The 22,722-nt window shown below is 44.5% G+C and overlaps 5 non-coding genes and 4 pseudogenes across 5 annotated transcripts; all 9 read right to left on the bottom strand.

Moving 5' to 3' along the window:
* Window positions 1-1,994: 1,994 nt before the first annotated feature.
* Window positions 1,995-2,185, bottom strand: LOC148099615 (U2 spliceosomal RNA). Its single transcript, XR_015720195.1, has one exon. It is a non-coding gene; the product is annotated as a U2 spliceosomal RNA (small nuclear RNA).
* Window positions 2,186-2,379: 194 nt separating this feature from the next.
* Window positions 2,380-2,492, bottom strand: LOC148099614 (U5 spliceosomal RNA). Its single transcript, XR_015720247.1, has one exon. It is a non-coding gene; the product is annotated as a U5 spliceosomal RNA (small nuclear RNA).
* Window positions 2,493-2,721: 229 nt separating this feature from the next.
* On the bottom strand, window positions 2,722-2,927 carry LOC148099613 (U2 spliceosomal RNA; annotated as a pseudogene).
* A 4,762-nt stretch (window positions 2,928-7,689) lies between these two features.
* Window positions 7,690-7,814, bottom strand: LOC148099612 (U2 spliceosomal RNA; annotated as a pseudogene).
* Window positions 7,815-8,008: 194 nt separating this feature from the next.
* Window positions 8,009-8,121, bottom strand: LOC148099611 (U5 spliceosomal RNA). The gene has a single exon (XR_015720403.1). It is a non-coding gene; the product is annotated as a U5 spliceosomal RNA (small nuclear RNA).
* A 243-nt stretch (window positions 8,122-8,364) lies between these two features.
* On the bottom strand, window positions 8,365-8,600 carry LOC148099610 (U2 spliceosomal RNA; annotated as a pseudogene).
* Window positions 8,601-15,495: 6,895 nt separating this feature from the next.
* Window positions 15,496-15,681, bottom strand: LOC148099609 (U2 spliceosomal RNA). Its single transcript, XR_015720244.1, has one exon. It is a non-coding gene; the product is annotated as a U2 spliceosomal RNA (small nuclear RNA).
* A 194-nt stretch (window positions 15,682-15,875) lies between these two features.
* On the bottom strand, window positions 15,876-15,988 carry LOC148099608 (U5 spliceosomal RNA). The gene has a single exon (XR_015720392.1). It is a non-coding gene; the product is annotated as a U5 spliceosomal RNA (small nuclear RNA).
* Window positions 15,989-16,217: 229 nt separating this feature from the next.
* LOC148099607 (U2 spliceosomal RNA) lies at window positions 16,218-16,363 on the bottom strand (annotated as a pseudogene).
* Window positions 16,364-22,722: the final 6,359 nt, after the last annotated feature.

Here is a 22,722-nt window from a genome sequence, read left to right as displayed (position 1 = left end):
ATCGAAAGCTTTCTGCTGATCCAGGCTAACACATATTGCAGCAATGTTTCTCTCCTTTACATGTATGTGAGTACATCCCTGTGTAGATGTAAGTTCCATGTGATTTGCCTCCCCTGTACCCCACAAGTTTGGTCCATTTCCACTATGTGTAACATGACTCCTGCTAGCCTATTCGCCAGAACCTTACTCAGTATTTTATAGTCCACGCACAGCATAGTTAGTGGCCTGTAATTGTCTAGTTGGTTCGGGTTTCCTTTCTTAAACAGAATAGTCACCACTCCCGTTTTCATGCTTTCCGGCATCTCTCCTCTCTCCATGATTTCCTTAAAAACCTCCAAAAGGTGGATCCCCACCATATCCCAAAACGCCACGTAAAATTCTTTTGTTAGGCCATCTATGCCGGGCACCTTATTGGCCTTCATTGCCGTTACCACATTATACACCTCCCCTACTGTCAATTCCCCCCCCCAGCTTTCCATTTTCTTCTTCGGGTAGCCTTCTCCTTAGCGATCTTATAAAAACCTCCCCCTTCCCCTCATCCAAGCTCTCCTTTGTAAACAATTTTCCATAATATTCTTCCGCCGTTCTTAACAAATCATCTTTCCCCCTTATCACCTTTCCATCCCTCTCCAGTTCCGTTATAACCCCGCTCTTATCCCTAGTCTTCATTTTGCTAAAAAAGTATGAGGAGCACTTCTCGTTCTCCTCATACTCTTCCTGTTTTAATTTATATATTACGGCCCTCGCTTTCCTCTCAAGTAATTCCTCCTGTCTCATTTTTAAATTTTCCAAGTACCCTTCCTTTTTAATTCCCCTTCCCCTATTTTCCATAACATAGATCTTTTCTATTTCTTTTTGTATTGTGGCAAACTCTTTCTTTTGGACTTTTGACCTCTCTGTACAATATTCGATTGTAAACTTTTTGATTTTTTTCTTTATGTCCTCCCACCAAACCACGTTGTTACTATATAAGCTTTTCATCTCGGCCCATATCGGGAAGATTTTCATGAAGCCTTCCCTATAGGCTTTCTCTGCGAGGACGTCGTTGTTAAACTTCCAATACCCTTTTCCAAAGTCTGGTCCTACTACCTCGAGCTCCACATCAACTGCTTGATGGTCTGTGAAGAGGGCCGGTATTGTTTTTCCCTCTATTATTTTGCACTTTTTTTCTACTAAAATGTAATCTAACCTACTCTTCACCCCCCTTGTGTTCTTCCAAGTATACCCCACTTGCTTTCCCAGTAACTTCCCCATTACATCAATTAATCCATATTTCTTAATGAAGGTCCTAAAGGGGAGGGAAAACTTTTCCCTTTCCAAAGAGCAATTAAAATCCCCTCCCACAATAATATCTTTCCTAGTCAAAAAACAAGTATCCATTTTTTGGAAAAGGTCCTTACGTAGCCCGTGCTCCACCTGTGCATATAAATTTATTATCCGACATTGAGTCCCATTTTTATCTATATCCACCACCATTACCCTTCCTTGTATTACAGTAAAGCTCTCAATTATCCGAATATCCTTATTCCCACATAACACCCCAACTCCAGTCCCATGTACCCCCCCAGTGCTCCAAGTAGCTTCCCCTCCCCTCCATTCCTCAGTAAACAAAGCAACATCCCTCTCATCTCTCAGATGAGCTTCCTGAACCAAACAAACATCGAAATTATAGCTCAACAAAAATTCATAAACAATTTTTCTCTTCCGGGCACTTTTTAGCCCCCTAACATTCAGGGTGATTAACCGTAGTTTTCCCATACCATAAACAAAAAGAAAACAAAGCACTAAGGGCAAAAAATATAATAATAATTTCATCTTATCCATTTAATGGTAGGGGCTACTTCCCCAAATTTTCCTGAGAAAATAATGTTCGTATCAGAGAACTTTCAGAGGGTGACTGGAGAGGAGCACGTTCGCGGCTTCAAGCTGCTTTCTGGCTCTTGGCTTGGCAGACCTTACTTTGTTTGGCTTTCTTGCTTTTGCACAAAGTCAGCAAAGGGGGCACCGTTCCCGGAGGCACTGCAATACCGGGTCGATGCCTGGAGCGAACAGAGAGAGCCCCTTATTCGGCTCCCTGTTCCAAAAATGCGTTCAATACGTTGTCCCCGAATTGGGGGCGTATCAGCTATTAAACTGATAAGAACAGATACTACACTTGATCTTAGCCAAAAGGCCGAGAAGCGATGGCCTGCTGCAGGTTCCTGGCTGAGCCGCCTTCTCGGGACACTTCTCGCTTGTGACGGTGCGCTCTTTCACTTGGCTCACAGGGAGGGCTCCGCTTCAAATCTCCGCCCACCCACAGTAGCTCAGAGGCCTGCTGAGCTCCCTGGAACTGCGCGCTTTCTTCTATTTCTTCTTTTGAACAACGAGGAGAGGGCCCAGCCAGAAGGCAGACCCTGCCAAAAATAGGTGCAACTCCTTAGCCTCACTCTCCACGGAAGTCTTTAGTAAAAGGCGAAAGACTTATACGTTTTGAAGAGAAGCCAGAGTGTGTGTTTCTTTGGCCTCGCAGGAAGCCGCAGTGACTCCGCGTCCCGGCTTCCGGCGTCACGGTAGGCCCTGTTTGCTTGGCTGAAGGGGCAGATCTTAGGCCCCGCCTTCTCTGCTCCAGAGTTCGACTGTGACTGGAGAGGAGCACGTTGGCGGCTTCAGGCTGCTTTCTGGCTCTTGGCTTGGCAGACCTTACTTTGTTTGGCTTTCTTGCTTTTGCACAAACTCAGCAAAGGGGGCACCGTTCCCGGAGGCGCTGCAATACCGGTTCGATGCGTGGAGCGAACGGAGCGAGCCCCTTATTCGGCTCCCTGTTCTAAAAATGCGTTTAATACGTTGCCCCCGAATCGGGGGCGAATCAGATATTAAACTGATAAGAACAGATTTTTTTTTTTTTTTTTTTTTTTTTATTTCATACAATTCATTAAAAAAGTGAAAACAACACCAGAAACATATTAGTAATAATAAAATACAAGAAAAATAAAGAAATAAGAAAAATATGTAAAACAGGCACCAAACGGAGCCGCATCTTACCACTACATTGGCCCGTACTCTACAATATTCTTCTCAAACCCAAAACGTCCGTTCTAGAACGATAGAACTCTATCGGAATCACAAAAATTAAACTATCCTCCTAGTTTGAATCTCTTAAGCCTTCCTGAAACCGGGAAGTGTTTGGAAGACATGTTTCCACCTATCCTTAATCGTGCCCCAGCCCCATTTAGTTTTCTCTAAAAGACAAGTCTTCTCTATTTCTTTTACTATTATTCTACGTGTAGTTCTAGCTGTCCATTTGTAAGACCCCAGGATGTACCCCTGTCGAGCCTTCCACAAAAATAGTTTTGTCAGGGCCATTAACAAGGGGATCTTTCCGCTGGCCTCGTTTCTTTTTTCCTTCCCTGTAAGGAACATTAGCTCATTATATTGGATGCCATTTAAACAGTCATATTGCACTTGCATTTCTCTCCACACTTCTTGCGCAAAACCACATCCCCACATTACATGTTCTATTGTTTCTTCTTCTCCTTGACAAGTAGTCCTTGGACAGTTTTTGTTGTCGCTTAATCTATGAGCATACATTATCGACCTCACAGGGATTTTCCTGTGTAGCAGCAACCAGTTCAAATCTTTACACCCATTGCTCAAGTCTTTTCCTTGTGCTCGTTTCCATGTAGCCTCTTTCACCCACACACACTGTGTGTGGGTTTTTTCCACCAGGGTCCTATACAAGGTCTTATGATTCAGAGCAAGGTCCTTATCCTTACATTCTAAATGCTTCTCCCGCCACTTGATCAGCTTTGCATAATACACCGGTCTGCTTTCTGCTCTGGGCGCACTATTGTCCCACTTGGTCAGTTGTTTCAATGGGCCTGATAGCCAAAAGCGAATTAAAAGTGGGCATTTGTGTGTATAAGGCTTGTTCAGAATGTTACAAATGTTACAGTAATATAATACATCCAATTTTAAAGGGATGCATGGAACATCTCTCCCTCCTTTTAGTATCGGCTGGTACATCATAGTTCTTTTCACATATTCGTACCCACCCCAAATAAACTTGAACACTTCCCGTGTTAGTTCTTTCCTAAACATTTGTGGTAATGGGAAAACATATGCCAAATGAAGTAGGGCAGGCAGAATATCGGCTTTCACAACCAGGACTCTGCCGGTTATGGAGAGTCTTCTTTTCTTCCACATCCCCAATTTCCTCCTCACTTTTGCCATTTTTGACTCCCAATTTCGTTCTGCGTCTCCCCCAGGATTCCCAAAATTAATGCCTAAGACCCGCATGGGGCTTTCACAGAGGGAAAGCCCACAAAGCCTCTCCCTTCTGCGTGCCCACCTTCCCAGAAATTTGTATTTAGTTTTTTCTTTGTTCACCCTTGACCCTGCCGCCCTTTCAAAGGTATGTATTAGCTGCATAGCTTCCCTCACGCTCCCATCATCCCCCAAATAAAGGGTGATGTCATCAGCATACTGGGAGATTTTTAACACTTCTCCCCCTGGTAAGGCTATCCCTCTAATTTCTCGGTTTCCCCTTATCGCGCATGCTAAAGGTTCTACATAGATGACGTAAAGCAAGGCAGACAAGGGGCAACCTTGTCTAAGTCCTCTTTGCTGATACACCTCATCTGTCAGAAAGCCATTTACTTTCACCTTGCCACAAATGTCAACATACATCATTTTTATCCAGCTCAGAAATGTTTCCCCTATATTGAAAGTCGTCATCGCCCTCCATAGAAAATCATAATTGACTCTGTCAAAGGCTTTTTCTTGGTCAATTGTTACACATATGGAGTCTAAATTCCTGTCCTCTATATACGAGAGCACATCCCTGTGCAAATGCAAGTTCCAAGCAATCTGTCTACCCTTTACTCCACAGGTCTGGTCCTCATTTATAATAAACGGCATAGCCTGGGCCAAGCGTAACGCTAAAGCTCTGCTCAGAATTTTATAATCCACACAGACCATGGACAAAGGTCTATAATTGGAAAGCATTGCCGGTGAGCCTTTCTTAAACAATAAACTAATCACCCCCGTCCTCATGCTTTTCAACATATAGCCCTTTTCACACATTTCATTAAATACTTCTAGCAAATGGTCTCCGATGAGATCCCAGAAGGTGACATAAAACTCTTTCGAAAGACCATCTATTCCGGGTACTTTGTTATTTTTCATTGTCTTCAAGGCATCGTATAGTTCATTCTTATTTATGCATCTATCCATTGATTGTTTTTCTTCTTCAGATAGCCTTTCCCCTAACCCCCTCAAAAAGGTCCCCTGCGCGTCTGTATCCAACTCTTCCTTTTCAAAAAGGCGCATATAGTACTCTTCTACTACTTTCCGTAAATCCTCAGAACCAGTCATCGTCTTCCCATCTATCTCCAATTCTTTTATTAGTCCTCTTTCTTCCCTCATTTTCATTTGGGCAAAAAAGTACACTGAACACTTTTCTTGACCCTCATGCTCCTCCTGCATAAACTTAAACATCCTTGTCCTCGCTCTCTGTTGAAAAAAATCTTCTTGTTTTTTCAATAAAACATTCAATTTCTCACTTCTATTCCTATGTCTATTTCTGTTCCTATCCTCTTCCTCTTTTGCAATGTCCCTCTGTAAATCTTTAAAGACCTTCTTTGAGGCCTGTGCTCTCCGCATACTGTAACCAATTGAAAATTTCTTTATTCTTTTTTTCATTTCCTCCCACCAGCTCCCTCTATCCACATACAGACATTTCAGATCCACCCAATGTTGGAAGATCCCTCTGAAACTTGCCCTATATTCCTGTTCTAACAAGATGTCATTATTTAATTTCCAATATCCTTTTCCATATGCTGTCCCCTCGCATTCCACCTTCGCCCACACTATTTTGTGATCAGTAAAGGGCGCGTAAAGGGACCCCATTTCGATTACCTTTTCTGTGTCTCCTACTAGTATATAGTCTAGCCTGTTTCTCATTCCCCGACTATTTTCCCACGTATGAGTCGGACGGTTGCCTAAGAGCTTCCCCATGGAGTCTACTAACCTATACTTTGCCATGAGATTCCTAAGTGGAAGAGAACCATTGTTCTTATCTAAAGAGCAATTTAAGTCACCGCCCACATAAATTACATTACTTGTCATGAAGCAAATATCCAGGCTAGAAAAGAGTTCCCTACGGGCTCGTGGTTCTGCGTTTGCATATATATCTACCACCCGACATTTTATTCCAACCTTTTTAATATCCACCACCAAGACCCTACCCTGTATTGCGGAAAAGCTGTCCGTGATTTGAATACTTTTTTTCCCGCACAAAACTCCCACCCCTGAACCGTATACACTCCCCACACTCCATGCTGCTTCGCCTCCTACCCACTCCTTTGTGAAGAGCAGAGCGTCGGCCTCGTCTCTTAAGTGGGCTTCCTGGATTAAACATATATCAAAGTCACAAGTAATTAAAAATTCATACACAGCTCTTCTTTTCTTTGCATTCCTCAGTCCTCTGACATTTAAAGTCATTATTTTCATCTTATCCATTTAATGGTAAGGGCTACTTCCCCAAACTTTCCTGAGAAAATAATGTTCGTATCAGAGAACTTTCAGCGTTACTTTCATTTTCACTCCCATCGTCGGAATCATTTTCACTTATCGTGGTGCTCAAAGGAGTGTGGGTACACTCCGTTTGAGTTCCTTTTGGAGCACGCCTTTCTCCCTCCGCACCGAAAGGCGCAGTCTCCATTTTTTCCTCATTGCTATCTTCTGGCGGAGTGGCCGAAACCTGCCTTTTCCTTCTTTTCGCCTTCTTTCTTCCTGCTTTCCTAACCTCTCTCCAAGGTTGCTCGGTCATGTCCTCACTCGTAGCGAAGGATCCTTCCTTATTCCTGTCCTCTGTATCTAACAAAGGAACCTCTATCATTCTCTCAGAAACTTCTTCTTCCTCGTCAGCTTCATTTCTCTCACCTGCAGGAGTCTCCAGCATTAACAAAGGTGTTCCTAATTTGTCATGTCCAGTTTCCTTCTCTTCGCCCACCGGCCCCACCACTACTGCAGCGTATGACCTGGGCTTTGTGCAATCTCTTGCCATGTGCTCCTCTGACTCACATAAATGACATCTCTTTAGTACAGTGCAGTCTCTCGTGCTATGTCCCGTTTCATTGCAATTTCGGCACCTCACCTGATTGAAATGAGCGGCTTCATGGCCTTTGCCGCCACATCTTCTGCAAACCAGAGGTTGGCCCGCGTAGATGAGGAAGCCTCTGTCCGCCCCGATAGAAAGAACTGCCGGAGGATGTCGATAGCCGTCTTCACTATTCGGGTCTTCCTCCATTTTGACGCGGAATTGTCTTTTGCCGGTCCACAAGCCCAGACCATCTTTTATTATTCTTACTCCAGGTAAGACCTTTACGTGTCTTCCCAAAAAACATCTTATAGTCTCTTCTGAAACCCATGGGTTATACATGTGTACAGTTAGGATACTATAGTCACTTCTATATAAAGGGGTGACCATGTACCTCTTTAGTTCTTCATTTGACGTCAGATGAGCTTTTCTCCTTGCTTCTTCCGCTGTGTCTTTCATAGTTAGCGTCACATCGTAGTAGTTGTTGGTTATACTCTGTTGCAAGCAGTAGATCTCCTCGGGCTGAATCTGCAAAGCATCAAACAAAATCCTCCTCCCAAAAGTTAGTCGATCCTGGAAAGCCGCATCTTTGTCTTTTAGAGCGAATCTTGAGGTGTTCCTCGTGCCATCTCCTCTGTCAGTCTGCGTATAGCTGGCCGACCAGGTCGCCATTGTGCTTCTCAGATAAGAACAGATACTACACTTGATCTTAACCAAAAGGCCGAGAAGCGATGGCCTCCTGCAGGTTCCTGGCTGAGCCGCCTTCTCGGGACACTTCTCGCTTGTGACGGTGCGCTCTTTCACTTGGCTCACAGGGAGGGCTCCGCTTCAAATCTCCGCCCACCCACAGTAGCTCAGAGGCCTGCAGAGCTCCCTGGAACTGCGCGCTTTCTTCTATTTCTTCTGTTGAACAACGAGGAGAGGGCCCAGCCAGAAGGCAGACCCTGCTAAAAATAGGTGCAACTCCTTAGCCTCACTCTCCACGGAAGTCTTTAGTAAAAGGCGAAAGACTTGTACGTTTTGAAGAGAAGCCAGAGTGTGTGTTTCTTTGGCCTCGCAGGAAGCCGCAGTGACTCCTCGTCCCGGCTTCCGGCGTCACGGTAGGCCCTGTTTGCTTGGCTGAAGGGGCAGATCTTAGGCCCCATCTTCTCTGCTCCAGAGCTTGACTGTGACTGGAGAGGGGTGACTGGAGAGGAGCACGTTCGCGGCTTCAGGCTGCTTTCTGGCTCTTGGCTTGGCAGACCTTACTTTGTTTGGCTTTCTTGCTTTTGCACAAAGTCAGCAAAGGGGGCACCGTTCCCGAAGGCGCTGCAATACCGGGTCGATGCGTGGAGCGAACGGAGCGAGCCCCTTATTCGGCTCCCTGTTCTAAAAATGTGTTTAATACGTTGCCCCCGAATCGGGGGCGAATCAGATATTAAACTGATAAGAACAGATTTTTTTTTTTTTTTTTTTTTTTTTTGCCTGTCCCATTTGGTTCTTTAGCCGTCAGAATTGTTGTCTGAAGACCAACAAGGATACCCAATGGATTTATTTTGCCAAATGGATCATCATGGCATTGCCGTATTGGTCCATTTGATCGACCTTTGTTTTTATTATTTATTTTATTTTATTTTCAATTGTTACAGACGGGACAGACATGAGTGAGGGATAGGAAAGGGAGAAAGAAAGAGGAAGGAAAAGAAAAACAGAAGGGGAGAGGGACAGTGAGAAAGGGGGGGAAAAAAAATATCTCCGGGATCACCTGTTGAGAGAAAAAGAATAGAAAACAAGCAAAAAAAACAAAACAAAGCAACATACTATACACAACACCATCGCATTAATCTAGCTAAGTGTAAACAGCAGTAAATACTAAATATTGAATGTTGTTGTGCAGCACGCAGGACAGACAGCGCACAATGTGCTTTGAAGTAGCAGCCAAGAAAGGTGTGATTCAAGTCTACGAACAGCGAACACCTGTGTGCACACCTGTGTGGATCGGCGCGCTTGTATTCAAATGGTTTCCCCATGTAATGGTCTGCAAGAGGATGTAGAGAGCCATAGCCCTGTCCCCCAGGGCATGAAGCAGGCATGAGGGAGATCCAGGCCCCAGACATCCAGAGGCCCCAGAGTGCAAGAGCCCAAGGAGGACCACCGGAGGGGCATCCGTGCCACCTTCATGGGAAGGGCTGAGGATCCCCAGATGAGGGGTCACCCAGTAGCCACCAGGCAGAAACTAGAGGGGGCTGCTCCGGCGTGCCCGCCGGCTCCGCCGGCAGCCAGCTGTGCCAGAGTGAACCGAGCCGCAGGCACAGAGGCCGGAGGCCCGAGGGCCCTCCGCGCCCCGGAAGAGGCCTGACCGAGCAGCAGGCGCCAGGCCCCGCCAAGTAGCCACCGGGAGTGAGCTGGCACATGACCTGAGCGCCCAGCCCCAGACACCAAGAACCAACAATGCACCGACCCCTGAGGGCATCAGTCACCGGCAGGGAGTGTGGTGAGGGGAGATAGGCCTCCACACTTGGAGGGCCTGGGAGTTCCCAGAGAGGTGGAGTCTAAGACCCGACCTGACATATAGACACAGACAAACACGCACACACAGACACAGACATGCATTCCCACCCTCATGCACACATATACAAACACTCAGCACTCACCCAACGTAGGAATAAACGTAAATGGACATGTACACACAATCACACTCCCCAAACATAATCTATACCCCGGGTCCAGGTATCCTCGCCCCCAGAGGGGGAAACGGCACCCAGACCCAAGAGATGTTACCCTTCCCTCCGGGGTGGAGGCAAGCAGACCGCCCCAGGCTCCGCAGCAGCAGGGAGGCCAATCGGACAGCCAGCATCTCTTCCCAGCCCCCCTGCCCCGATGGCTAGCAGAGAACGGGGGTGTGTTAAGACCCCATACCCTCTTCCTCCCGCTCAAGTGTAGTGTTGCTGCGTGTTGCTCTAAAGTGTATTTAAAACAAGGGAGAGCATGGTGCTGCTGCCAGAGAGCAGCAGGTGTTAGCACGGCCCCTCCCGAGAACCCTCAATGTCTACATGGATTTAAAATTGAGAGGTGGGCACCGGCGCCAGAGGTAGGTTTGAATACACAGACCGTCTACTGGACGCCGTTAGCGTGCCCACCCTCAAGGCCCTATATATATATATATATATATATATATATATATATATATATGTGTGTGTGTGTTATGAGAGTGTAAGTAATGTGGATGTCTAAGTTGTGAGATAAAATTGAGGCACAGGTGGCCAGAAGAGGACAGAGGGGGGGGGGAATGTCTCCCCTGCACCCTGGTGACACACCCGCACCCCAAAGCCCTACCTGTGTGGGTGGGTGTGGTGGAGCGGGAAGAGGGAGGCAGCCGGGGATGGGGAGGAAAAGAAGGGAGGGGAGGGTGTCCCTCCCTAGGGCCAGCTCCCCCGCTGACCCCAATAGGCACCCCCGTCCTCTGGTATCCACCAAGGCAAGGGAGCCCAAGCCCATCCAGACCGGGCCTATGGCAGCAGCACCGCCAAGCCCCACAGGACCCGGGGCAGCTCACCCTACCCCACCACAGAGGAAACTGTACCCACCCCAACATTCAATCATCTCCCAGACTACACAAGACACAGACACCCAGGTTAAGTTTATTCTCCACCTCTCCTATGTCTCTCCCCCACCTGCAGAGTGGACTCCTGCAAAGATGGAACAACCTCCCTGCCAGTTGAAGAGCCCCCCGGTTAGGCCGATGCACAAGAGGCCCCCTGCGCCAGGGCTGAGCCCCCGTGCACCCACCCGCCCACAACCTCGGCGACACACCGACGAGGACCGAAGCCCCCAAGGCCCAGCCAGAGCCCCAGCACGGAGGCGAAGCACCCCCGAACCCCAAACCCCCACGCCCGCCCCGGATCCACTCAGGGGCAGCCAGGCCACCAGGCCAGTAACCTACGTCCGCCAGCACAGACCATCCTCCAGCCCCGCTGCACGCGGCCACGAGGGGAACAACCTCTGAGAGCGACCAGAGCCACTAACCAGGTTATGAACACAACCCCCGGGTTAAGCCCTCCAGGGATAACGTCTCTAGGGGTCCTCCAGGTGCCCTAAGCCCATCCCAACCTCCACATCAACCACAATAGCCAAGGCGGGACCAAACCACGACCCCCCAACCCCGCTAGGTGATGGAGCCGATCAAAGGAGCCCAGAGGGATTGATCTAATGTGGTGGCAGAGGCTATATCGAGACTAATGTGATCTATTAGATAGTTTCTATATTGGCTAGAATTAAGATTATTTTTATTTTTCCAGTTCATGAGGACCGTTTTCTTGGCGATGCATAGGGCAGTAAAAACCATGTGGACTGTATTAGTTTCTATAGTGACATCATCCAAATTTCCCAACAAGCATACTAAAGGGGAGGTTGGAATTTTACATTTCAGACACTTTGATAAGTCTTCACATATCTCGTGCCAAAACTTCTGCACTGGTGGACAGAACCAAAGAGCGTGGATGTAATTGTCTGGTGTATTGCCTTGACAGTGTGAGCAGTTGTTGGCGGATGTAAAGCCCATCTTGAACATTCGATGACCTGTATAGTGCACTCTATGCAGTATTTTGTATTGTATTAATTGCAGATTGGGATTTTTAATCAATTTAAAGGTTTTTAAGCACATCTGAGACCAGACGTTTTGGTCTAAGCTGACTGATAAATCTGCTTCCCACTTTGCAATAGGAAGGGATATTGATTCATCTATTTTAGAAAGTGTTCTGTATATTTTAGATAATAGTTTGGGGGATTTAAGAGTAAGAAATTGAACCACACTTGGTGGTGTTTGTAATTCAACTTGACTGAGGTTAAATTTCTTTTTTACTATGGATTTAATTTGTTGATATTCTAAAAATCTTTTCTTGTTGATCCCATATTGTGTAACTAGTCTGTCAAATGGAATAAATTCTGTTCCCTCTAATATATGTTCTAAGTATTTAATTCCTTTACAACTCCATTCTGGGAAATTAATCTTATTATTGTTTTGTAATATGTCAGGGTTATTCCAGATAGGTGTACGTTTGCATGGGATTAATGAAGACTCCGTTATTTTTAGAAACTCCCACCATGCTGTCAGAGAAAAGCTGATGTTGATGCTTTTAAAGCATTCATGTCTTTTGATGTTTGAGCTAATAAATGGTAGGTCTGAAATCTCTAGATCATTGCATAGTGCCTGTTCAACATCTAGCCAGGGCTCATCTAAGAGGGTACATTTTAACCATTCTGAGATGAACTGGAGCCTGTTGGCTAAGAAGTATTGGTGAAAATTAGGCAGATCTAATCCTCCTCTATCCTTGGTTCTTTGTAGTGTTTTTAAGCTGATACGCGGGGGTTTATCTTTCCAAAGGAATTTAGAAATATGTGAATCCAGAGATCTGAACCAATCTTGTGATGTTTTGTTGGGGATCATTAAAAATAAGTAATTTATTTTTGGCAAGATCATCATTTTTATAGTGGCGACCCTTCCCATGAGTGATATGGGTAGAGATTTCCATCTAGTCAGATCGCCTTCTACTTTCTTTAGAAGTGGGATGTGGTTTAATTTAATTAAGTCTGTCAGTTTGGTCCATTTCCACTATGTGTGACATGACTCCTGCTAGCCTATTCGCCAGAACCTTACTCAGTATTTTATAGTCCACGCACAGCATAGTTAGTGGCCTGTAATTGTCTAGTTGGTTCGGGTTTCCTTTCTTAAACAGAATAGTCACCACTCCCGTTTTCATGCTTTCCGGCATCTCTCCTCCCTCCATGATTTCCTTAAAAACCTCCAAAAGGTGGATCCCCACCATATCCCAAAACGCCACGTAAAATTCTTTTGTTAGGCCATCTATGCCGGGCACCTTATTGGCCTTCAATGCCGTTACCACATTATACACCTCCCCTACTGTCAATTCCCCCCCCAGCTTTCCATTTTCGTCTTCGGGTAGCCTTCTCCTTAGCGATCTTATAAAAACCTCCCCCTTCCCCTCATCCAAGCTCTCCTTTGTAAACAATTTTCCATAATATTCTTCCACCGTTCTTAACAAATCATCTTTCCCCCTTATCACCTTTCCATCCCTCTCCAGTTCCGTTGTAACCCCCCTCTTATCCCTAGTCTTCATTTTGCTAAAAAAGTATGAGGAGCACTTCTCGTTCTCCTCATACTCTTCCTGTTTTAATTTATATATTACGGCCCTCGCTTTCCTCTCAAGTAATTCCTCCTGTCTCATTTTTAAATTTTCCAAGTACCCTTCCTTTTTAATTCCCCTTCCCCTATTTTCCATAATATAGATTTTTTCTATTTCTTTTTGTATTGTGTCGAACTCTTTCTTTTGGACTTTTGACCTCTCTGTACAATATTTGATTGTAAACTTTTTGATTTTTTTCTTTATGTCCTCCCACCAAACCACGTTGTTACTGTATAAGCTTTTCATCTCGGCCCATATCGGGAAGATTTTCATGAAGCCTTCCCTATAGGCTTTCTCTGCGAGGACGTCGTTGTTAAACTTCCAATACCCTTTTCCAAAGTCTGGCCCTACTATCTCGAGCTCCACATCAACTGCTTGATGGTCTGTGAAGAGGGCCGGAATTGTTTTTCCCTCTATTATTTTGCACTTTTTTTCTACTAAAATGTAATCTAACCTACTCTTCACCCCCCTTGTGTTCTTCCAAGTATACCCCACTTGCTTTCCCAGTAACTTCCCCATTACGTCAATTAGTCCATATTTCTTAATGAAGGTCCTAAAGGGGAGGGAAAACTTTTCCCTTTCCAAAGAGCAATTAAAATCCCCTCCCACAATAATATCTTTCCTAGTCAAAAAACAAGTATCCATTTTTTGGAAAAGGTCCTTACGTAGCCCGTGCTCCACCTGTGCATATACATTTATTATCCGACATTGAGTCCCATTTTTATCAATATCCACCACCATTACCCTTCCTTGTATTACAGTAAAGCTCTCAATTATCCGAATATCCTTATTCCCACATAACACCCCAACTCCAGTCCCATGTACCCCCCCAATGCTCCAAGTAGCTTCCCCTCCCCTCCATTCCTCAGTAAACAAAGCAACATCCCTCTCATCTCTCAGATGAGCTTCCTGAACCAAACAAACATCGAAATTGAAGCTCAATAAAAATTCATAAACAATTTTTCTCTTCCGGGCACTTTTTAGCCCCCTAACATTCAGGGTAATTATCCGTATTATTCCCATACCATAAACAAAAAGCAAGTGGAGCACTAAGGGCGAAAAATATAATAATAATACTAAAGACAAAGGAAAAAAAACAAAAAAAAAAAACAATGAGTCTCTTGGTATATTTTACATGCTCTCTTGGATTCTCTAACTATCCATATTGACGTGTAACAAAAGGTCTTTTATGAAAGAGTCCTCGGACTTTTCTTCGCTCTCGTCTTCCTCTTCCATATCTCCATCGCTTGTCACATCACTTAGAGGGGTATGCATGCACTCAGTCTGTGTTCCCCTCAACACATACCCCTCCACATTTCCACCCTCCTCCAAAACCTCCTCCCTAATATCTTGATCTCTTAGCTTACCATCTTCAGAGAAGGCGGCTGGACTCACCTTTCTCCTCCTTTTAGCGGACTTTCTCCGTGGTTTTCCAACCACTTCCCAACCTTTTTGGGGTTCCTCCCCCTGCTGTACTTTCTCACCATCTTGCTCAAGACTTCTCTCTCCCTTCTCCTCATGTCGCTCCGTCCCCTCCTCCACACCTTCCACCTTGTCCTCGTTAGCCTGATTTCCAGCAGCTGGTATCGGCTCCTGGGGCCTTGCTCCTACACCAGAGTCTATTTCCTCGCCGTGGCTTAGTACAATCTCTCGCCATGTGCGCTTCTGAGTCACATAAGTGACATCTTCTGGGCTCCTTGCAGTTCCTCGTAATATGTCCAAGCTCGCCACAACTCCTACACCTCACCTGGTCGCATTGTTCCGCATTATGTCCAACACTCCCGCATTTCCTGCATGCTTGGGGCTGCCCTGCGTAAACAAGGAAGCCTCTGTCCGCTCCAATAGAAAAGACTGCAGGTGGGTGGCAATATCCATCTTCACTGTTCATATCCGCCCTCAATTTGATGCGAAAGTGTCTCTTTCCGGTCCATATGCCCAGACCGTCCTTTATCTTTCGTACTCCTGGGAGAACAGTAACGTATCTCCCTAGAAAGTACCTGAAAGTCTCTTCCGTGACCCATGGGTTATACATATGTATCTTTAAAATTCTGTAATCATTGCGATACAAAGGGGTCACCATATATCTCCGCAGTTCTTTATCTTCTTCCACAATGCTCTTCCTTCTCACTTCTTCCGCGTATTCTCCTGTAGAGAATGTCACATCATAGTGCTTACTTGCGGTGCTCTGTTGTAGGCAGAATATTTCCTCCGGCTGTATCTTCAAGGCTTCGAAAAGGATTCTCCGTCCAAAAGTTATTCTGTCATGAATTTGTGTGTCTTTCTCCATGAGTTCAAATCTCAGCTTATTTCTTGTCTCGGAAAAACTGGCCGACGACGTCGCCATCTTTGTTTGCTTCCCGCCTCCTCTGATAAGAACAGATACTACACTTGATCTTAGCCAAAAGGCCGAGAAGCGATGGCCTCCTGCAGGTTCCTGGCTGAGCCGCCTTCTCGGGACACTTCTCGCTTGTGACGGTGCGCTCTTTCACTTGGCTCACAGGGAAAGCTCCGCTTCACATCTCCGCCCACCCGCAGTAGCTCAGAGGCCTGCGGAGCTCCCTGGAACTGCGCGCTGTCTTCTATTTCTTCTTTTGAACAACGAGGAGAGGGCCCAGCCAGAAGGCAGACCCTGCCAAAAATAGGTGCAACTCCTTAGCCTCACTCTCCACGGAAGTCTTTAGTAAAAGGCGAAAGACTTGTACGTTTTGAAGAGAAGCCAGAGTGTGTGTTTCTTTGGCCTCGCAGGAAGCCGCAGTGACTCCTCGTCCCGGCTTCCGGCGTCACGGTAGGCCCTGTTTGCTTGGCTGAAGGGGCAGATCTTAGGCCCTGCCTTCTCTGCTCCAGAGTTCGACTGTGACTGGAGAGGAGCACGTTCGCGGCTTCAGGCTGCTTTCTGGCTCTTGGCTTGCCAGACCTTACTTTGTTTGGCTTTCTTGCTTTTGCACAAAGTCAGCAAAGGGGGCACCGTTCCCGGAGGCGCTGCAATACCGGGTCGATGCGTGGAGCGAACGGAGCGAGCTCCTTATTCGGCTCCCTGTTCTAAAAATGCATTTAAAGGATAACTCTTCAGCTGCCCGCCGTTTTTTTCTGACAAAAATATCCACACCCAACGCCGCGCTATGTATTGTGGAATAGGTTTGGTCACAAAGTCTTACGCCGGACACAGCCTTCAAATTTGGGGAAATGAACTGTGCATTGGAGTACACTTCGAATTGGGACACCCTTCGTTGCATCGCTGTGACGTAATCGGGCTACAAATATAAGTATACGTAAGTATAGTGTCGCATTCCCCTGTGTGCCTCTTCGTATGTTTAGTTTTTATATGTCCCAGTAAAGTTTTGCATTATTCCCCTTTCAGCAAATAAAGCTGTATTTTTAAGCTTCCCGTCTCTGCGAGTCTGCATTTTGTGTTCTTTCTTGCCTGCATTACAGCCGTCTATGACATTAATATCATATCTATAAAGTGCAAACAAGATACTCCAGTGTATAAACTTCACCTTAGACATGCATTCAAAAACACAATCATAACTGTTAAAACTGCTGCTGTTAGACATTTACATGAGGCAGATATATACTGATCGAGTATATATCTCGAGGGGCGATTGTGGCTCAAGAGTTGGGAGTTCGCCTTGTAACCGGAAAGTTGCCGGTTCGCGCCCCGGCTCCGACAGGCTTGGTGGTTGTGTCCCTGGACAAGACACTTCACCCGTTGCCTACTGGTGGTGGTCAGAGGGTCCGGTGGCACCAGTGTCCGACAGCCATCACCGGTGTGTGAATGGGTGGATGACTGAATGTGTAAAGCGCTTTGGAATCCTTAGGGACTAGTAAAGCGCTACACAAACACAGGCCATTTACTACTGATTTGAGAATTGTGGATTCTCCGCAATCTGTTTTCATGTTAAAGTTGTTTTTTCTTTGACTTTATAGTCTGATACTCTCTCTCTCACACACATGTTGCGTGTGGGAAAGTGTTTTGTACACTTTCCCACACGCAGTTCTTTATTATCTCTGAAAACATGTTTTGACATTTTAGCCTTTTTCCTGAAAGGGTAAAAAGCATGTAAGCAGCATGCTGAGGTCAAGACTCTTGCAAAAGAGATTTTATCTCTAGAGTCATAATTTTCTGGTTCAGTGAAAGTTAAACAGTTATACATACATACATATATATATATATATATATATATATATATATATATATATATATATATATATATATATATATATGCGCTTGTGAAGTGGCTGTTTGGTCTCTCCAATGACCAAACAGCCACTTCAAAAGCACATGGCACAACATAGAAAAGCCACCTCCACAGGACAAGACTCAGCAGTCCATCTGCATCTTAAGGTCAAAGGTCACTCTTTTGAGGATGCCAATGTTCACATTTTGGACAGAGAGGACAGATGGTTCTCACATGCTGGGCCATCTGACCTCAGGAATTCACATGATAAGGTGGGGCCAGGTTTCACAATGAGCTCACCCGAAACCCTAGTTGATTGGGACCCACACCTTGGCTCAGGCGATTAGAGGATCATCAGGGGGTCCTTTTGTCCCTCTGTGGGGGGATACTCCCACTAGGTTTAAATCTGGGACTCTCCACCATTTGACCTTAGAACTGAAGAAGCTTCTCAGATGAGAGGTGAAACGTCTTCAAGCAACTTAAAGAAGTCCAGACGCTTTTCTTTGCAAGCTCCTTTGGCTATGATGACTTGGATGACTGAGAACCTTCACAGACAAACTTTGTTATTGTTTCTCTGGGCTCAATTTCAGCCTCAGGAGCATCTCTCAGAAAAAAACTGTTTAGCAAATAATAAGATAAAAAGATTGTTGAACCAGGTGGTATTCTCTGGAGTTTAAGACCAAACTCAAACAGTGAATTGACATTAGACTGGAATTCATAAGATGAATAGAAATGCTGCTGAAGCTAAATGATTCATTCATGTGTGAGTGTGTGTATATATATATATATATATATATATATATACACACACACTCACACATACACACACACACATTCCAGTGGAATCTAAGAATGGTGACTGCCGCTGGCCCTCTCTCCTTTCTTAGTTGGCACCAGAAAGAAGAGGCAGACAGGACGGCGACGATCCTGTTGGTTTCTGCACCGTTTGGAATTTTATGGGACTTGACCTTCATTGCTGAGGCCATTGCATTTTGGCTGTATAGTTTTAATTACTTTTAATGTTTTTAACTTCATGTTCCTGCCTGGCCAGAGTATTTTAGCGCTTTCTTTAAAAATAAATTATAGTTTTAGCAACTTGTGTTTATATTTACTACTTCCCTTGGCTGCTCCACTGCTCTTCCCGTCAGAAGGGTTTCCCTTCTGTGTTAAACTTACCACCTGTGAATCCACCTATGACATAGATACTTTAGGTTCAGTGAATGCTTAAATTGCACTGATTAGAATATACTGGACATTCAAAGCTAAGATTCAGCGCACTGTGTTAGAGGCTGGGATTTGATGAATTCGTCATATATACAACCTTTGATCATCATTTATGTCCAGCTGAGAATAAATCTTTGCACTCACATATTAAATGAACTGAAATCAGTAGTGTGATCTCCAGTCTTGATATAAGGAATGGGAGAACTGACAGCTGTTATTTTAATCAGCCTGTCTCAGTTGTTTTAACTCTAAGTATCACAAAGTAATGTGGTAACATCTGGACTGACGAGTTTACTGTCAGCATTTTAATCGCTAGTTTAAAGGCTGTAGGTTGCAGCCGTTGCTCTAACACTGTATAAATGTAACAGGCCTCAGTGCTGGTTCTACTAGTCTGAGCTGCTTCCAGCTTTATTTGTGAAGAGCACAGCAGCTTACAAAACACGTAGCTAGCTCGTACGGCTGCGACATAAAACCTTGAAATAATGGGGCTATGTGCGGTGATGCTAGCGTTAGCCATGTTAGCACGTTACCTTCACAAGTGGTCAGACTGCAAAAACAGGCACTCAGTCAGAGGTTGGCTCTCCGTTTCGCTGCAGGGTCCCTTCATTCTTCACATATCCGTGTCGAGCCGAGTGTAAATCCCGAGGCTGAACGGCCTTTGTACAAGCACACACGCTTCTTAGCAGGGCGAAGCTATGAGCTAGAAAAATCCAGGCAGAAAGCCTGTGTCTGTCCAACCAATCAGAGAGCTCCTTACATCCCACAGTGTGGCTAATTTGAATAGCCGCGAGGAAGTTGTTAATCGAAGAGCTAATCCAGCAGCTAATCCCAGAGCGAACAGGAAAGGGAAATGGATTTTGAAATGAGTTTATTAAATTGGAATTCAAAAATAAATTTACAAATGCAGAATTTATTCTACAATTCATTATTTAAGCACAGAATTCTTTATTTCGATGCGCGTGGCTCTCGCGGTCCTCCATAGCAAAAATGAGTCCAGTATTATAGAATGAAACCAAAAACACCCGCCGCTGCCTTTTGACGGTGCAAAACGTTTCGTCGATATTTTTGTGTTTGTTGGGGAGAAGACTTACAAACATACTGTACAGCACTTCAGAGTCACACTGCTAGTGATCAAAGATTTATGTAAAATTGACAAGCTGAACACATTTTGTACTGTACAGGAGACAGGGCACCAGATTGGTTTGACAATGGTCTACAGCCAATCAGGATACAGAACGCAATGCGTTGTTAACCCCCCCCCCGCCAAAAAAAATCATGCAAAATTGCACACAAAAAAATCAGCGAAAGGCAAACTGCATTATAGCGAGGGACTACTGTACACGAAGACAGGACAGAGACAATATGAAGTGGATTGTGCAGTAGGTATTAAATACCAGGTTCAAGTTATGGTTGGGATATTGTAGACAAGACAGGACACGGTGTGGCTGCTGCGACCTAGTGCCCCGCCATCTTTCTGTCTTTTTTGTGAAAAAAACTATAAATAGTTTAGAAAGGACTTTTACATTTTCATAAATATTCATGGCTGTGTGGTAAAGCTGACATAATCTCACTTGTAATGGTTCAGATTGGACACTGTGATTGGCCGGTTCTGTGCTCCAGGCCACATGTTTGATACCCCTGGACCCATGCAACGAAGTATAAAAAAAACGTGTCCACACGTTGGCCTGTGAAGAGTGAAAGCAGATATACGGTGTGATATCGAGCCAAATGCTTCAAAGTGTTCCTTGATGATGTGATAAAGAAGTGGCGTTCGTCCTCCAACCACAAACAGGAAGCTCATGAAGCGAGCAGTGTCAGTGCTTGTACGACACTCACCACGAGACCTCTGAGCAGGATGGCTGCAGTCCCACAGCTCTGCTTCTCCCTGCTGTTCACTCTCATCAGCAACATTCATGCAGAAGAATTTATTGCCATAAGAGAAGAAGGAGGCTCTTTACAGTTCAAGCTCCCAGATCAAAACAGCTCCTGCATCACCTCCAGACGTGTTGGTGAAGATACTCTGGTCCTGTGGAACATCTCTGACCCCTGGAACAGAAAGTTCACAGTACATGAAGACCTGACAGGACGACTCTCATTTCCTGAGACATTTCATGGTTCTTCTTCATTTACTCTCAACAGCCTGACCCACTCAGACTCTGGACTGTACCAAGAAGTGTGCTGGACTCAGTGCAGGATGACATATGAAAGAAACATCAGCCTGACTGTGTGTAAGACAGTAAGGGGGGGAGAAGATATCACAAGTCCTGAAGACACTATAGACGTACAATGTAAAGGAGCAGGTGAGAATCTGACGGTGCGTTGGATCAGACATGACAGTAAGCGGCAACAAGACATGCTGAGTATTTTCAAAGACATAATTTTGAAGGTGAATAAAGTCCAAGAAAGTTTCCTGGAGGTGAAAAACACATCACTTCTCCATGTCTTCAATGAACAACAAACTGTTTACATCTGCCTGGTGATGAACCAACAGCAGTGTGTGAGCACTTACTCTGCACGTTTGATCAAACAAATAAAGCTACGTTATGCTTCAGAGGGAGACACAGCTGTGCTGGAGTGTCCCTTCATGGACCCCATTCATGACCAGCCCCCAGTTTGGATGAAGAAAGCAATTTCCTACAATACTGCTCAAGAAATTGGTCGAAACTTCTCACTGGTACTTCCATCACTAATGTTAAATGATTCAGGTAAATACTACTGTGTAGGTGAAAAAGTAAGTCATGCGTACAGGCTTTTGGTGTGCCCTAAACTTGGTCCACCTGCAGTAAAGGTTTTCTCAGAGGGAGATGAAGTCACTATGAGATGCTCTGATGATTGGAAAAATAGTGCTGCGTGCTTTATGTTCATTAAGTTGATCCAAACAAAGTTAAAATTGTGTTCGATGATAAGTTCTGCAGTGACAATAGAATCACTTGTTCCTATGACAGCCTGATAATCTCTAATGTCTCACTGGAAGATGCAGGAGAGTATGTGTGTTCAAGTTTTAATTTAAAGTTAGAGTGTGTGTCAGCAGAAACATTTGTTCTGATCTACAGAGAGCCCTTTGGGGTTTACTCGACCTTCTACAGAGTCAGGTGGATACTGCTCAGCAGTCTGCAGGTGATGCTTTGTGTTGTTGTGGTCTATGTGACACAGAAAACCAGGAGAGGAGAGCAGCTTTCAGCTCAGACACACACTTAATATGCTTATAATTATAATAATAATAATAATAATAATAATAATAATAATAATAATAATAATAATAATAATAATACATAGAAGTGAAGAAATCAAAACAAAAACAAACAAAAATATTATTGTAGATATGAATCTGTGACCTGACTGGACGGTTCAGTCTCTTATATGATTATATATTTTAAACATTTTGCCTTTTTCTATCTTTCGACTTAACTCTTGTTTATTTCTGCTCATATTTTATTTCAGTTATAATGATTATGTGCTTTTTTGTTTTATGTGATTTGATGTTTATCCATATCTCATTCATGTATCTCTCAGAGTATCATTTTGAATATTCTTCTGTTTCTATCAGTGATCAGTTCGATCTATAATAAATGTTAGAAAACAGTTGTAAATGTATTCGTTCTTCACTCTGATGTGAATCATTATCATCTCTCTTGGAAAATGTATTTTGTTATTGTGTTTAAGAGCAGATTCATTACAGCACCATGTTTATCTGCACTATATTGTTTTCATTGTTGTGAATAAACATGATTGTCTGATACAGCAAACACTTCATAATATGGACGTTACTGCTTTGATTGTGTTTTTATATTCTCCATTTTTGTTAGGAATCATTTCTGAAATAAAAATATCTAAATCTAATTTAACAGGCTGAACGTTGATGCTCTTCTGTCAATGACTCCATGATGATTTAAAATTTTAATAAACACACAATCTTCATATTTCAGTGCAGGATGTAGAGCAGAGTATATCAGTCAACTGGATCAGAGCTCATCAGCATTTTGAACTTAATATGCAGCCAACACACTTTAACACGTGTCTGATGTAGAGTGAAACATATCATGGAAAAATGGAAGAC

The sequence above is a fragment of the Neolamprologus brichardi genome, chromosome 14 (assembly GCF_056152115.1).
Source record: "Neolamprologus brichardi isolate AB-2024 chromosome 14, ASM5615211v1, whole genome shotgun sequence".
NCBI lineage: Eukaryota > Metazoa > Chordata > Actinopteri > Cichliformes > Cichlidae > Neolamprologus > Neolamprologus brichardi.
This window is presented reverse-complemented; position numbering and strand designations above follow the sequence as displayed.